Source organism: Podarcis vaucheri (genome assembly GCF_965113315.1).
Source record: "Podarcis vaucheri genome assembly, chromosome: 13".
NCBI classification, from domain to species: Eukaryota; Metazoa; Chordata; class Lepidosauria; order Squamata; family Lacertidae; genus Podarcis; species Podarcis vaucheri.
The window spans coordinates 48697605-48714695 of record NC_138751.1 but is presented as its reverse complement, the minus strand read 5'-3'; the positions used below and the strand labels follow the sequence as shown (position 1 = coordinate 48714695).

General features: G+C 46.3%; 1 gene segment (V, D, J or C); it reads left to right on the top strand.

Moving 5' to 3' along the window:
- The first annotated feature begins 8696 nt into the window (after positions 1-8696).
- The window catches only part of LOC309516315 (Ig kappa chain V region Mem5-like), a 42357-nt gene continuing 33962 nt past the window's right edge, over positions 8697-17091 (top strand). Inside the window, exons 1-2 of the V gene segment in view lie at positions 8697-8806; positions 9232-9530.

Genomic DNA, 17091 nt, shown 5'->3' with positions numbered 1-17091 from the left:
TTCAAACCGTTTTGGAGGGACTCCGGATCGTTTCAGTGGCAGCCACAGCAACACTGAATTCTCCTTCACGATCAACGGTGTCGATGCTGAGGACGAGGCAGAATACCACTGTTTCCAACGCCAGAAGTTCCCACTCCACAGTGATACACTTCAGTAAAAAAACCAGCTCGGTGGCCTAAGACGGCAGGAAGGAAGGACGGTGGGTGTTCTGCATCAGCGGCATTCATTGGCCGAGCATCTTTTTTGAAGTCAGTAGGTGTGGCGATCACACAGGGCCCCCGGACGTTTGACGGTCTATTGATCCCTGTGCCACCATTGTGCTCACTTCCCCGCTGCCACCAACCTGTTACTCCTGGGTACAACACTGAGTCCAGACAGTTGTTAAAAGTGAACAAAAAAACAAACAAGTTTATTTTACAAACATTAACAAGTTTATGGTTTCTCAGACCTGTCAGTATCTTAACTTTAGTTTCTTTACCGGCCTATACCTTCCCAATACCTTCTGACTGATTATCTCAGTGGTTTGACTGACTCCTCTTAACAAATTCTCTTACTCTCTCACAGCAAACTAGTCCAAGCCACAGACTTATCTTCTCTTTCTCTTCTAACTCCAGACTGTCTTCTCAACAACTCTAGTAAAGGGACCCCTGGCCATTAGGTCCAGTCGTGACCGACTCTGGGGTTGCAGCGCTCATTTCGCTTTATTGGCCGAGGGAGCCGGCGTACAGCTTCCGGGTCATGTGGCCAGCATGACTAAGCCGTTTATGGCGAACCAAAGGAGTGCACGGAAACGCCATTTACCTTCCCGCCTGAGTGGTACCTATTTATCTACTTGCACTTGCACTTTGACGTGCTTTCAAACTGCTAGGTTAGCAGAAGCAGGGACCGAGCAACGGGAGCTCACCCTGTCATGGGGATTTGAACCGCCAATCTTCTGATCGGAAGTTCAAGAGACTCAACAACTCTAACTCCCTAAAAACCTCTGTGCTTAAAACTTATACACAGTTAACTCTGCCCCCTGGGTTCCCATTGGTTAGTCATTTTACAATTAGTTAACCCTTTCCCTATGAACCCAGTATGATGTCATACACGTAGCAGGGCAAACGCCACAGAAGGTTCCAGGTTAAATCCCTGATATTTCCAGCTACAGCACAAGGATGTGATCCCTGATCTAACATCATGGAGAGTCCTCTCAGACCTGGAGTACATGGACGGGGTGTGTGTGTGTGTTAAAAACTTCACCTGCCGGATCCAGTTCCTTACTCCTAACCTAGCTAGTTTGAAGAACATTTTTGGAGCACTCAAAAGCTTGCTTGCATGTTATGTGTTGACATTTGGGGTTGCCTATTTGCCCCGATTCATATTCAGAAAGCTATTTTTCATCTACTGTGTATATTGTTATGCTACCTGCTAACATGATTTTTTTTAAAAAAACTGTACTGATGGTACTTCTGAGCTTTCCAGCTGACATTTCAAGCATGTCTCACAGAAATCCCCTGTGGCCAGTTGTTCAGATTTCAGCGTGTCCGCTGCCACTTTGACAGGTGGCAAAGCAGGCGTCAGTTTCTGAACTGGTTCCCAGTCATTGCCACGGGGCAGGAGGGGGCATACATTAGATTTGGTTCATATTTAAAGGTGAACCTACCAGATTAGCACTTTCCCAAACTACATGAGAACCGAAACACAAGTATGCTTAAGAATCTGCACTTACCTGAATTTTCCATAAATTTCCCCCACCAAACCACGTATACAAAAAAAGGATATATTGGGGGAAAGTAAGCACCAAATCAACATACTAGTGAGAATAACATACAAAATCACATTCTGCTTAGGGGAAATTGCCAGAAAAAAGATGTACATTAGTCAAAATTCTTTAACGGCTTTACCACACCAGCTCTGAGAATATTAGTTCAGAAACTGACATCTGCTCTTGAAGCACGGGAAAGTTAGTGGGTACTTGCTAGGTGCAAAATAAGGATCAGGCAGACTCAGCAATGGAGAATAAGAAGGTGAGGTTTATTGCCAGGCAATAAGGACCTAGTTTGGAATCTCTTCCAAAAGGAACTGGGACCCCGATTGACAGAAATCCAGAGGTCTTTATACCTGAGCAAATCACAGCAAATCATAGATCATGAGACAACCATGAGGGACTCACAATATTGTCAGCAAGAATCAGCCAATCAGCAAGCTGTTGTCACGCTACCAGCTCCTGGTCAAGCACTGGTCAAGCACAGAGTTCAAGTTCTGCTTTCCGATGCTTGCAGTGATGCTCAGTCTAACCTCTCCCCTAGTTATGACAGGACAGGGAGTTTTGGAGATTTTGTGGTTTTGCTCTTCCTGTTCTGTGGATTAATTTAGCCTGTATCTGAGGGGAATTTGTACCAGAATCTCTGATTCACGTCTTCCCCTTGTCCAGGGTACACGGATGTTTGTAGGGGAAAGGTCAGTTGCTAACTTTGCTGTTCCAAGCAGTTTGCAGTTAGCTAAGGCACAGTTTCCCTTTGATTCAAAATGGATTATAAAATACTGTAAGCCTTGATTATGTGTAAGCATATATGAATATATGTTGAATATATCGATTACTGATAACTGATTATATGGATAGCATAGGGGTAGCCCTTCTTCCTTGCCTCACTCTGCCAATCTCAACTCAATGCCACAAACTGAATTGAATTTGGAAGAGAAGGCCCAATTGCACTCAGAGTATACAGTTGTATCCTGGTTGCTGAACGCCTTGGAACTTGTACGTTTTGGCTCCCGAATGATCAAAAACCGAAAGTGAGTGTTCGGGTATCCGAACGATTTTTGGAAGCTGAACATCCGGCACAGCTTCCGATTGGCTTCAGGAGCTCACTGCAGCCAATCAGAGGATGTGCTTTGGTTTCCAAATATTTTGGAAGTCGATCTGACTTCCAGAACGGATTCCGTTCAACTTCCAAGGTATGACTGTACTAGAAGACTGTATTGACTGCACTTTAGAGATTGCTGGTTGACACCTCAACCACGTCCCATAGAAATCCCCTGTGGCCGGCTGCTCAGACTGCAGCTTTTCATTGATACTTGGGCAGGTGCCAGATCAGCTGTCAGTTTCTGAGGTGATATCCAGTCCTTGTCACAGGTTACCATAGCTACCTGTTGCCATGTCTTGACAACACTCGCGTAGTTCCAACATAAAAAAATTCCTTCCAGTAGCACTTTAAAGACCAACTAAGTTAGTTCTTGGTATGAGCTTTCCTGTGCATGCACACTTCTTCAGATACACTGAAACAGAAGTTGCCAGACCCTTCTATATAGTGAGAAGGTGGGGAGGGGTATTACTCAGAAGGGTGGTGGGAATGGGAGATTGGCAGATAGCTGAGATGAGCCTGTTGACGACTCTTAACGACTGCAATAGGTCTTACAGGAAAAGGCAAGGGGTGAGAAGGTGAAAAATGGCTTAGTCATGTATAATGAGATAAGAATCCAATCCTTTGTTCAGACCAGGTCTCTCCATGGTTTTAAGTTTGGTAATGAGTTGCAATTCAGCTGTCGCTCCAACCTACCATAGCTTCAGTGCCATCTTGAAGAGCTATCCAAGATGGATTTATTCTATTCTAACACCCACACACCACGTTTCCTCCAAAGAGATGAGGCTAGCATGCTTAATTCTCCATCTCCCCATTATATCTTCACAACAATCTTGCGAGGTTGGCCAGGGTGAGAGAGTGTGATTAGCCCAAGCTCACCCAGTCCACTCCTTAGTTGACTGGATTTGAACCCTGGTCCCCCAACACCCTAGGCTGATACTGTCACTGCTTCAGGCACAAAACTGGAGCTGGCCTGAAAATATATCAAGGCAATATATTATTTCTGGAAAGATGAATTATTTTGTAATTCAGCAGGTCAGATCTCACTGTCTTGTATTTCAGAAAGTGAGGCCTTCTCATTTACTGCTGTCTGTGGGTCAGCAATGGGGCAGTCTGCCTTTGGGGCTGACGTCAAACTGTTGGAAGGTTGCAGTGCCTCGTGGTTCCCTCTGCTTCATGAGCTGGAACCTCGACCACAGACATTTCTTGTGCCCTGAAGCAAAATCCCCACGGGAAGGGACTCTCATCCCTTGAACCCCTTCAAGTCATTTGCATAGATTTCCATCCCTGACACTTAATAACTCCCCCAATTTTAACCCGTCATTCTGAAGCTGGGCTACAGAAGGACCAGGTGCGTAGCCTGGGAGTCATTTTGGACTCACAGCTGTCCATGGGGGCACAGGTCAATTCTGTATCCAGGGCAGCTGTCTACCAACTCCACCTGGTACGCAGGCTGAGACCCTACCTGCCTGCGGACTGTCTCGCCAGAGTGGTGCATGCTCTTGTTATCTCCCGCTTGGACTACTGCAATGCGCTCTACGTGGGGCTACCTTTGAAGGTGACTCGGAAACTACAACTAATCCAGAATGCGGCAGCTAGACTGGTGACTGGGGGCGGCCGCCGAGACCACATAACACCGGTCTTGAAAGACCTACATTGGCTCCCAGTACGTTTCCGAGCACAATTCAAAGTGCTGGTGTTGACCTTTAAAGCCCTAAACGGCTTCGGCCCAGTATACCTGAAGGAGCGTCTCCACCCCCATCGTTCTGCCCGGACACTGAGATCCAGTGCCGAGTGCCTTCTGGCGGTTCCCTCATTGCGAGAAGCGAAGCTACAGGGAACCAGGCAGAGGGCCTTTTCGGTGGTGGCGCCCGCCCTGTGGAATGCCCTCCCATCGGATGTCAAGGTGATGGACAACTACCTGACATTCAGAAGACATCTTAAGGCGGCCCTATTCAGGGAAGCTTTTAATGTATGATATTTTAGTGTTTTTTGGTTTCTGTGGAAGCCGCCCAGAGTGGCTGGGGAAACCCAGCCAGATGGGCGGGGTACAAATAATAAATTATTATTATTATTATTATTATTATTATTATTATTATTATTTGGTGGTGATAATATCTGGGAGCCAAGAAAGAGTGTCATCCCCAGCAGCAGCAACATGTTCCGGATCTGTTTAATTTGGCTGGTCTCCAGTTTCTTTGCGGGTAACTTTGAAGAGCTGCGTTTTTCTCTCTGAATTTTTAAGGCAAATGTTGCAGATCCACTAACTTGTTTTATGCCTCTCCTTCCAGAATCCAGTGGGCAGATCGTCATCACTCAGACACCGCCTTCTTTACAGGCAAGTCCTGGGGACAGAGTGACAATCCAGTGCAAAGCTGCCTCTTCTGTCGGCCGTTATATGGCCTTATATCAGTTTAAATCAGGTCAGAACCCCAAGGTACTGATTCATTCGGGTTCAACCCGCTTTGAAGGGACCCCTGATCGCTTCAGTGGCAGCCAAAGCGGCAACGACTTCTCCTTCACTATCAACGGTGTCCAGGCTGAGGACATTGGGGAATACTACTGTGGCCAGCACAACATGTATCCTCTCCACAGTGATACACTTCAGTACAAAAACCAGCTCAGTGGCCTAAGACAGAAGGAAGGAAGGAATGACTGTGGGTGTGTTGCAGCAGCCCTTGCAGTTTGCTGAATGAGAGGGGGCTGGAATGGAGTATGAGAAAGGGGGGTGAGGACCAATGGCTCTGCAGATCAACCAATAGGAAGACAGCCTGGGCCTGACTTCCAGGTGATCACACCTTTTCCTCAGACTCATCCTCCTCCTATTATTGTTGTTGTTATTATTATTATTAACTGAATTTATATATGTCCATATGACATATATATGACATATAATTTTTATATGTCAGACCATGTCTGAGCCACAAGAAGATGGCCCATGTTTTTTTTATTCTGATTTTGTCATAAAATTATTTGGGAAGGGGAAAAGAATCAAGCAAAGACATTTTAAAGGGGGGGGGGGAGAACTTGGTAAATCACCACAAGACCAGTGCTTTTTTCTAAAATAATGTTTAGGGGTACTCTCATTTTCCTACTCATATAGAAATACTGCCCTTCAATCTTCATTCACAAAATGTTTAGGGCTATGCGTCTCCCTGTGTCCCCCCAGAAAAAAAGCACTGCGTGACAAGACTGACCCAGGACAGATTATATTGTTTTCCAACTAATTTATGAAAACTGAAGAAACAAAGGATTATCAACCATAAACAAGTGTACCTTAGTTGATATTGGCCTATCATATTCCCAGCATGCCTTGTTGTTTTATACTCAGTATTGGAGCGTCCTGTAATTTCTGTTCAGTCTTACTTCAGACCTTTTTCTTCATGTCGAGCTTTTAGATCACAATATGCATGATGCCATGATTCTAAATTGTAAATATACATTCAGGGCATACTTGAGGCACTCTCACATCCAGATTATTTCCTGAACTCCCCCAATATTTCAGATATTTACATCTCATCCTTGTCATTTTTCTGTTCATTGAATTTGCAAAGGAGTGTCCAGGGGTGACTATCTTATATTCATGTCATTGGCATGAAGAATAATTCCCACCCTCTTGCTTGGCAACATGGGATGACACTTGGCTTTAATTCTGTGCATGTCACATAACCAGGATATTTAGGTTCTAGGCATATAGCTGCAAGTATTATTACTCCCTATTCAAAGAATGATTTTTCCTATTTTTCTCTCTCATGCTGCCTACCTATGTGCTTGAAACCTGAATTGGCAGGACTTTAGAGATTGTCAGCTGACACCTCAACCGTGTCTCATAGAAATCCCCTGTGGCCAGCTGCTCAGATCGCAGCGTTTTCATTGCCACTTTGGCAGGTGACAAAGCAGCTGTCAGTTTCTGAACTGATATCCAGTCCTCGTCGCACATCATCACGGCTGCATGTTGCCATGTCTTGACAAGATGGCTTTCTTCCATTTCAACACTCACCACCTTTCCTCCAAAGAGTTCAGGCTAGCACACTTAATTCTCACTCTCTCCGTTGTATCTTCACAACAACCCTGTGAGATCAGCCAGGGTGAGAGGGTGAGACTGGCCCAGTGAACTCTTTAGCTGAGTGGGATTTGAAGTCCAGTCCCCCAGCTCCTAGGCTGATATTGTAACTGCTACGCTGCACTGTCTCTCCAGACATCAGTTCAGGAACTGACAGCTGCTCTGCCAATCAGCCAAAGTGTCAACTAAAACACTGGACTCTGAATATGTTGTGGGCGAAGACCTACTTACTACAGATGCATTCTCAGTACAGCCAACACCAACACTGGGAAGCTGTCTGAGCAATGCAACCTAGGACAGTTATTATGCAGAAAAGAGCAGTGATGTTCTCTCACCTATTATGCCACCAAAAGGTCTTTGACAGAACCTTATTCAAAATTTGTATTCTCAGCATGCTTCCTTATTGCCTTGGCTGAGGGTTCCTATGGGCTTTTTGGCCATGACAATGCCTGCCATACCTTCCAACATTTCTCCGATCAAAATAGGGACATCCTATTCCATAGTAGTAGTCGTTGTTGTTGGAATATTTATATCCCCGCCATCTGACTGTGTTGCCACAGCCACCCTGGGTGACTTCCAACAGTGGAACCTCGGTTTTCGAACGTCTTGCCTGCTGAACATCTTGGAAGCTGAATGCCGAAAACCCGGAAGTGAATGCTTCGGTTTTCAAACACACCTCAGAAGTCAAACAGCTTCTGAGGTACATTTCTCTATTTTTTCAATTGAATTCTCCAACCGCCCATTGAGCGTCGGTTGTTGAACGTTTTGGAAGTCGAACTGTCTTCTGGAATGGATTATGTTTGACAACTGAGGTTCCACTGTATATAAAAAAATTAAAACCTTTCCTATACAGTGGTACCTCAGGTTAAGTACTTAATTCATTCCGGAAGTCCGTACTTAACCTGAAACTGTTCTTAACCTGAAGCACCACTTTAGCAAATGGGGCTTCCTGCTGCCGCCGCACCACCAGAGCATGATTTCTGTTCTCACCCTGAAGCAAAGTTCTTAACCTGAAGCACTATTTCTGGGTTAGTGGAGTGTGTAACCTGAAGCGTATGTTAACCCGAGGTACCACTGTACAGGGCTGCCTTCAGGTGTCTTCTAAAGCTTGTATAGTTATTATCTCCATGACTCTGGGGGTCACATAACTGCCAAAATTCCTCTGATGGAAACAGGGACATCCTAAGGAAAAGTGGGACATGCCAGCATCAAATCAGAAACTGGGATGGTTTCTGGAAATCTAGGACTGTCCCTGGAAAGCAAGGGACCCTTGGAGGGTCTGAGTTCCCTCACCTTTCTGGTTCCCTAGGCCTGTTCTAGACTTCACAATGGTTCATATTTGCAGAGCACATATGAGAAAGCTAATCTCTTGGCATGCACATAGAACAAAGTTGTGCATATTTACAATGCATGCACTTAATGGAGGGCCAAATGGGGAAACCTGAAAGAATGAAGAGAGGCAACAGAGACTAAGCGGGTTTTTGGCATGATCAATCCTACATATGAGTGCAAGTATGCTATAGGCAGTGCTAGACAATTCTTAGACCAAAAATTATCCATTAATGAAGATGATTGTATCTGAGGAGGTGAGAACTTCTCTTTGTTTCATTAAGTTTGCTTGAAATCTCCCTTGCTTTTCTTCTGCTTCATGCGTTGCAACATCCACCACAGACATTTCTTCTGCCCTGAAGCATGATCCCACAGGGAGGGACATTCTTCTACTCGTTTGCATAGATTTCCATCCTTGACACTTCATAACTCCCCCAGTTTTATCCCTGTCGTTCTGGAGGGGTTGTCTGGCGGTGAGAATATCCCAGAGGGAAAGGCAAAGGTTTCATGAACAGCAGCATCATGTTTCAGATTTGTTTGATTTGGCTGGTCTCAAGTTTCTTTGAGGGTAGGTTTTATGGCAGGGGTAGGCAACCTAAAGCCGTTGGGCCGGATGCGGCCCAATCGACTTCTCAATCTGGCCTGCGGACGGTCAAGGAATCAGCGTGTTTTTACATGAGTAGAATGCGTGCTTTTATTTAAAATGCATCTCTGGGTTATTTGTGGGGCCTGCCTGGTGTTTTGACATGAGTAGAATGTGTGCTTTTATTTAAAATGCATCTCTGGGTTATTTGTGGGGCATAGGAATTCGTTCATTCCCCCCCCCAAAAAAAAAATTATATATATATTCTGGTCCACCACATGGTCTGAGGGACGGTGGACCATACCACTGCTGTAAAAGGTTTCTGACCCCTGTTTTAAGGGAAGTGTTGTACTTCCCGAGTTTCTCTGGGAAATGGGCTGCCTTCACCATCTTCTTTTCTCTCCTCCTAGAATCCAGAGGGCAGATTGTCATCACTCAGACACCAGCTTCCCTACAGGCAAGTCCTGGGGACAGAGTCACCATCCTGTGTAGGGCTTCCTCTTCTGTCAGCAGCAATATGGACTTCTATCAGTTTAAACCAGGGCAGAAACCCAAGGTGCTGATTTATTCAGGTTCAAGCCGTTTTGGAGGGACTCCGGATCGTTTCAGTGGCAGCCACAGCAACACTGAATTCTCCTTCACGATCAACGGTGTCGATGCTGAGGACGAGGCAGAATACTACTGTTTCCAGCGCCAAAAGTTCCCACTCCACAGTGATACACTTCAGTACAAAAACCAGCTCGGTGGCCTAAGAAGGAAGGAAGGAAGGACGTTGGGTGTTCTGCATCAGCGGCATTCATTGGCCGAGCATCTTTTTTGAAGTCAGTAGGTGTGGCGATCACACAGGGTCCCCGGACGTTTGACGGTCTATTGATCCCTGTGCCACCATTGTGCTCACTTCCCCGCTGCCACCAACCTGTTACTCTTGGGTGCAACACTGAGTCCAGACAGTTGTTAAAAGTGAACAAAAAAACAAACAAGTTTATTTTACAAACTTTAACAAGTTTATGGTTTCTCAGACAATATTCCTGTCAGTATCTTAACTTTAGTTTCTTTACCGGCCTATACCTTCCCAATACCTTCTGACTGGTTATCTCAATGGTTTAACTGACTCCTCTTAACAAATTCTCTTACTCTCTCACAGCAAACTAGTCCAACCCACAGACCTATCTTCTCTTTCTCTTCTAACTCCAGACTGTCTTCTCAACAACTCTAGTAAAGGGACCCCTGACCGTTAGGTCCAGTCGTGACCGACTCTGGGGTTGCAGCGCTCATCTCACTTTATGGGCCGAGGGAGCCGGCGTACAGCTTCCGGGTCATGTGGCCAGCATGACTAAACCACTTCTGGCGAACCAAAGGAGTGCACGGAAACGCCGTTTACCTTCCCGCCTGAGTGGTACCTATTTATCTACTTGCACTTTGACGTGCTTTCAAACTGCTAGGTTAGCAGGAGCAGGGACCGAGCAACGGGAGCTCACCCTGTCATGGGGATTCGAACCGCCAACCTTCTGATCAGAAGTTCAAGAGACTCAACAACTCTAACTCCCTAAAAACCTCTGTGCTTAAAACTTATACACAGTTAACTCTGCCCCCTGGGTTCCCATTGGTTAGTCATTTTACAATTAGTTAACCCTTTCCCTATGAACCCAGTATGATGTCATACACATAGGAGGGCAAACGCCACAGAAGGTTCCAGGTTAAATCCCTGATATTTCCAGCTACAGCACAAGGATATGATCCCTGATCTAAAATCCTGGAAAGTCCTCTCAGACTTGGAGTACATGGACGGTGTGTGTGTGTGTTAAAAACCTCACCTGCCGGATCCAGTTCCTTACTCCTAACCTAGTTTGAAGAACATTTTTGGAGCACTCAAAAGCTTGCTTGCATGTTATGTGTTGACATTTGGGGTTGCCTATTTGCCCCGATTCATATTCAGAAAGCTATTTTTCATCTACTGTGTATATTGTTATGCTGCCTGCTAACATGATTTTTTTTTTAAAAAAAAACGTACTGATCGTACTTCTGAGCTTTCCAGCTGACATTTCAAGCATGTCTCACAGAAATCCCCTGTGGCCAGTTGTTCAGATTTCAGTGTGTCCGCTGCCACTTTGACAGGTGGCAAAGCAGGCGTCAGTTTCTGAACTGGTTCCCAGTCATTGCCACGGGGCAGGAGGGGGCATACATTAGATTTGGTTCATATTTAAAGGTGAACCTACCAGATTAGCACTTTCCCAAACTACATGAGAACCGAAACACAAGTATGCTTAAGAATCTGCACTTACTTGAATTTTCCATAAATTTTCCCCACCAAACCACGTATACAAAAAAAGGATATATTGGGGGAAAGTAAGCACCAAATCAACATACTAGTGAGAATAACATACAAAATCACATTCTGCTTAGGGGAAATTGCCAGAAAAAAGATGTACATTAGTCAAAATTCTTTAACGGCTTTACCACACCAGCTCTGAGAATATTAGTTCAGAAACTGACATCTGCTCTTGAAGCACGGGAAAGTTAGTGGGTACTTGCTAGGTGCAAAATAAGGATCAGGCAGACTCAGCAATGGAGAATAAGAAGGTGAGGTTTATTGCCAGGCAATAAGGACCCAGTTTGGAATCTCTTCCAAAAGGAACTGGGACCCCGATTGACAGAAATCCAGAGGTCTTTATACCTGAGCAAATCACAGCAAATCATAGATCATGAGACAACCATGAGGGACTCACAATATTGTCAGCAAGAATCAGCCAATCAGCAAGCTGTTGTCACGCTACCAGCTCCTGGTCAAGCACTGGTCAAGCACAGAGTTCAAGTTCTGCTTTCCGATGCTTGCAGTGATGCTCAGTCTAACCTCTCCCCTAGTTATGACAGGACAGGGAGTTTTGGAGATTTTGTGGTTTTGCTCTTCCTGTTCTGTGGATTAATTTAGCCTGTATCTGAGGGGAATTTGTACCAGAATCTCTGATTCACGTCTTCCCCTTGTCCAGGGTACACGGATGTTTGTAGGGGAAAGGTCGGTTGCTAACTTTGCTGTTCCAAGCAGTTTGCAGTTAGCTAAGGCACAGTTTCCCTTTGATTCAAAATGGATTATAAAATACTGTAAGCCTTGATTATGTGTAAGCATATATGAATATATGTTGAATATATCGATTACTGATAACTGATTATATGGATAGCATAGGGGTAGCCCTTCTTCCTTGCCTCACTCTGCCAATCTCAACTCAATGCCACAAACTGAATTGTATTTGGAAGAGAAGGCCCAATTGCACTCAGAGTATACAGTCGTATCCTGGTTGCTGAACGCCTTGGAACTTGTACGTTTTGGCTCCCGAATGATCAAAAACCGAAAGTGAGTGTTCCGGTATCCGAACGATTTTTGGAAGCTGAACATCCGGCACAGCTTCCGATTGGCTGCAGGAGCTCACTGCAGCCAATCAGAGGATGTGCTTTGGTTTCCAAATATTTTGGAAGTCGATCTGACTTCCAGAACGGATTCCGTTCAACTTCCAAGGTATGACTGTACTAGAAGACTGTATTGACTGCACTTTAGAGATTGCTGGTTGACACCTCAACCACGTCCCATAGAAAGCCCCTGTGGCCGGCTGCTCAGACTGCAGCTTTTCATTGATACTTGGGCAGGTGCCAGATCAGCTGTCAGTTTCTGAGGTGATATCCAGTCCTTGTCACAGGTTACCATAGCTACCTGTTGCCATGTCTTGACAACACTCGTGTAGTTCCAACATAAAAAAATTCCTTCCAGTAGCACTTTAAAGACCAACTAAGTTAGTTCTTGGTATGAGCTTTCCTGTGCATGCACACTTCTTCAGATACACTGAAACAGAAGTTGCCAGACCCTTCTATATAGTGAGAAGGTGGGGAGGGGTATTACTCAGAAGGGTGGTGGGAATGGGAGATTGGCAGATAGCTGAGATGAGCCTGTTGACGACTCTTAATGACTGCAATAGGTCTTACAGGAAAAGGCAAGGGGTGAGAAGGTGAAAAATGGCTTAGTCATGTATAATGAGATAAGAATCCAATCCTTTGTTCAGACCAGGTCTCTCCATGGTTTTAAGTTTGGTAATGAGTTGCAATTCAGCTGTCGCTCCAACCTACCATAGCTTCAGTGCCATCTTGAAGAGCTATCCAAGATGGATTTATTCTATTCTAACACCCACACACCACGTTTCCTCCAAAGAGATGAGGCTAGTATGCTTAATTCTCCATCTCCCCATTATATCTTCACAACAATCTTGCGAGGTTGGCCAGGCTGAGAGAGTGTGATTAGCCCAAGCTCACCCAGTCCACTCCTTAGTTGACTGGATTTGAACCCTGGTCCCCCAACACCCTAGGCTGATACTGTCACTGCTTCAGGCACAAAACTGGAGCTGGCCTGAAAATATATCAAGGCAATATATTATTTCTGGAAAGATGAATTATTTTGTAATTCAGCAGGTCAGATCTCACTGTCTTGTATTTCAGAAAGTGAGGCCTTCTCATTTACTGCTGTCTGTGGGTCAGCAATGGGGCAGTCTGCCTTTGGGGCTGACAGTGGCGTAGCGTGGGGGGTGCAGGGGGGGCCAGCCGCACCGGGCGCAACATCTGGGGGGGGCACTCGCACTCTCAGCTCTCTGCCCCTACCTGGCTCACTCACTCTCTCTCACTGCAGTGCTGGCTGTGCGAATCCGATCCGAGCCGCCGGGTCGCTGCCCACTGTGGAGGGGGGGGTGCCAGGCGTGCGGTGCGGAGAGAGGGCGAGGGACTATCTGGGGGAGGGACAGTGCAGCGGCCGCCCAGCGCAGCGCTGAGCGCGGGAGAGAACCACACCAGACCAGACCAGGCAGCAGCAAGAAGAAGCTGGCAGCGGTGGCAGGTTAGGGGTTAGGGGGCGCAAATTACTTGCCTTGCCCCGGGTTAGGGGGCGCAAATTGCTTGCCTTGCCCCAGGTTAGGGGGCGCAAATTACTTGCCTTGCCCCGGGTGCTGACAACCCACGCTACGCCACTGGGGGCTGAAGTAAAACTGTTTGAAGGTTGCAGTGCCTCGTGGTTCCCTCTGCTTCATGAGCTGGAACCTCGACCACAGACATTTCTTGTGCCCCGAAGCACAATCCCCACAGAAGGGGACTCTCATCCCTTGAACCCCTTCAAGTCATTTGCATAGATTTCCATCCCTGACACTTAATAACTCCCCCAATTTTATCCCAGTCATTCTGAAGCTGGGCTGCCTGGTGGTGATAATATCTGGGAGCCAAGAAAGAGTGTCATCCACAGCAGCAGCAACATGTTCCGGATCTGTTTGATTTGGCTGGTCTCCAGTTTCTTTGCGGGTAACTTTGAAGAGCTGCGTTTTTCTCTCTGAATTTTTAAGGCAAATGTTGCAGATCCACTAACTTGTTTTATGCCTCTCCTTCCAGAATCCAGTGGGCAGATCATCACTCAGACACCGGCTTCTTTACAGGCAAGTCCTGGGGACAGAGTGACAATCCAGTGCAAAGCTGCCTCTTCTGTCGGCCGTTATATGGCCTTATATCAGTTTAAATCAGGTCAGAACCCCAAGCTACTGATTCATTCGGGTTCAACCCGCTTTGAAGGGACCCCTGATCGCTTCAGTGGCAGCCAAAGCGGCAACGACTTCTCCTTCACTATCAACGGTGTCCAGGCTGAGGACATTGGGGAATACTACTGTGGCCAGCACAACATGTATCCTCTCCACAGTGATACACTTCAGTACAAAAACCAGCTCAGTGGCCTAAGACAGAAGGAAGGAAGGAATGACTGTGGGTGCTTTGCAGCAACAGCAGCATTCTGCGGTAGAGCATCTTTTTCCAGGTCAGATTGTTCCAGGTTACATCCCTGGCACTATCAGCAACAGCAAAAGCGAGGAACCCCTGGCAAATACCCTTTTGAGCTCTGTCAGACTTGGATTACATTGACAGAGAGTGATATGGATGAATCCAGTACCTCTCTCCTAACCTAAATCCGAAGAAGAGTTCTGGAGCACTCAAAAGCTTCCATGTTCTGTGTTGCATGTCATGTGTTGATATTCGGGGTTGCATAATTGCCCCAATTCATATTGGGCATCAGTTTCTGAACTGAGACTCAGTGTTTGTCACAGGTTAGGATGGGGGATAAATTAGATTCAGTTCATATTTAAAGGCGAATTTACCAGATTTGCACTTTCCTGAACTATGTGAAAACAGTGACACAAGCAGAAATTCACGCAGAATTTCCCCCGTGAATTTCTCCCACCAAAACAAAGCATATATTAGGGGAAAGTGAGAATAAAATTAACATAAAAGTGAAAGCAACATGCAAAAATGCATTTTGGTCAGGAAAAATTGCTAGCAAAAGTGTGTACATTAGTCAAAACTATAGGCAAAAATATATTAATGGGGAGAAATTCACAACAAAAAGCTGAGGAATTTCCATTTCCTTTTTCTTAAAAAAAAAGGAAGGTTCTCGAATTGCTTCAGGTCATCCTCTCCCCCACCCCTCTTCTAATGTCTCACAACAAATGTAACTGATTTGTGAGAACAAATGTACAACCTGAAAAGAGAGACAAGGCATGTACTTTTGTAAATTGAGAAAATCTTCAATAAATATATATTTTTTAATTGCTTCAGGAGCGTGAAGAACTGAATTCATGGTTGGAAAACTCAGAAGCAGAGAGAGAAGAAATTGAAAATACCTTCCATTTCTAATCACAGGTCATCCTGGCTTTGTGGCACATATTTTCAAAAGTCTAATGATCACGCCAACCGATCAGTGGTTGGTGCCATCTTGTTTGTTAATCCAAGAGGCTTATTCAATTTTAGTGCGTATATACACACACACACACACACACACACACACACACACAGATGTTGGGGTGGTATATTGTCAGGCATGAACAAGCTGGCAGTAAATCACACCACGTGAGTTGGCGTTAACTCTTTATTAGCAAAAACCCAATCTGCACAGACCTGGCGGAGTGTCAGGCCGAAAGAGCACAGCCACCTATCCCTGGAAGGTCTTGCTCCCATGAAGCAGCTGCTGAGACTGAAGGTCCGCAACTCTCTGCAGCTGTTTAAGTCTCCTCCTCTCCAGGGTTTTCCCCAAGCCACTGGAGACTGCTTCTGCACATAGCCAATATCTCTGTTCCACCCATTTCATGCCTCTCCTGGTTCTGGGAGACTGCAAAGAGGGGAGCTTGCAGCAGCAGGAGACATCTTGGCTTCTTCACCAGCCTCACTCTTGGCCTCTTTCCTCCCATCCTGCTTCATTTTCTGCCTTTGAGTCTGATTCTGGACTTCTGTCTGCCACAGACTCTCCCAGCTCACTCAGCCCTGTTGCCACCTCCACATCCGACACCTCCTCTTTCCAGTCCTCCCCGTCTTCTCCCTCTGACCACTCGTCATTGTCTCCTCACCACTCCCCAGGCTCTAAGCCTTCTTCCTTTGAACCCTCTTCTTTTGGTGGTTCCCCAGCTTACCTTGGCGTGGTGCTGTATAATATTGGCATGGTCACGTAGCCTTGGCAGTGTCTTGCGCCCGATCAAAACATGGGATTGGGTTTGATTCTAAGCCAAAGCGGACTGTGGGGTCATTGGGTTTCCTCCCATTCAGCTTTAAAGAGCAGGTTTTGGTGGAGAAAGCTCTGGGGCAAAAACAAACAAGGGTTAAGAACTTTGCTTCAGGATGAGAACAGAAATCATGTTCCAGCGGTCTAGTGGCAGTGGGAGGCCCCATTAGCTAAAGTGGTGCTTCAGGTTAAGAACAGTTTCAGGTTAAGAACGGACCTCCAGAATGAATTACCGTATTTTTCGCTCCATAGGGCGCACCGGACCATAGGGCACACCTAGTTTTTAGGGGGGGGAATCAAGGGGGGAAAAAATCTTATTCCCCCCCCCCCAGCCTCAAAGAGCAGCGTACAGGCTAAAGAAGCCACAGCCCCGTCCAGCTTCTCCATGCCGGAGGGGTTGCGCATGGAACAAGCCAAGGCAGCCAGCGGGATCCATCCCGCTGGCTGTTTTGGCTTCCTCTTTAGCCCCACGCAACCTCTCCCTGCCAGGAAACGCTGCGCAGGGCTAAAGAAACCATAGCCCCGTGCAGCCTCTCCCTGCCGGAGGGGCTGTGCGGGGCTATCCCTGAAGCCTGGAGAGTGAGAGGGGTTGGTGCGCACCAATGCCTCTCGCTCTCCAGGCTTCAGCGAAAGCAACACGAAGCCTTTGGAGCACAGAGGGAGCGCTCCCTCTGCGCTTCGGAGGCTTCGCGTTGATATCACCGAAGCCAAG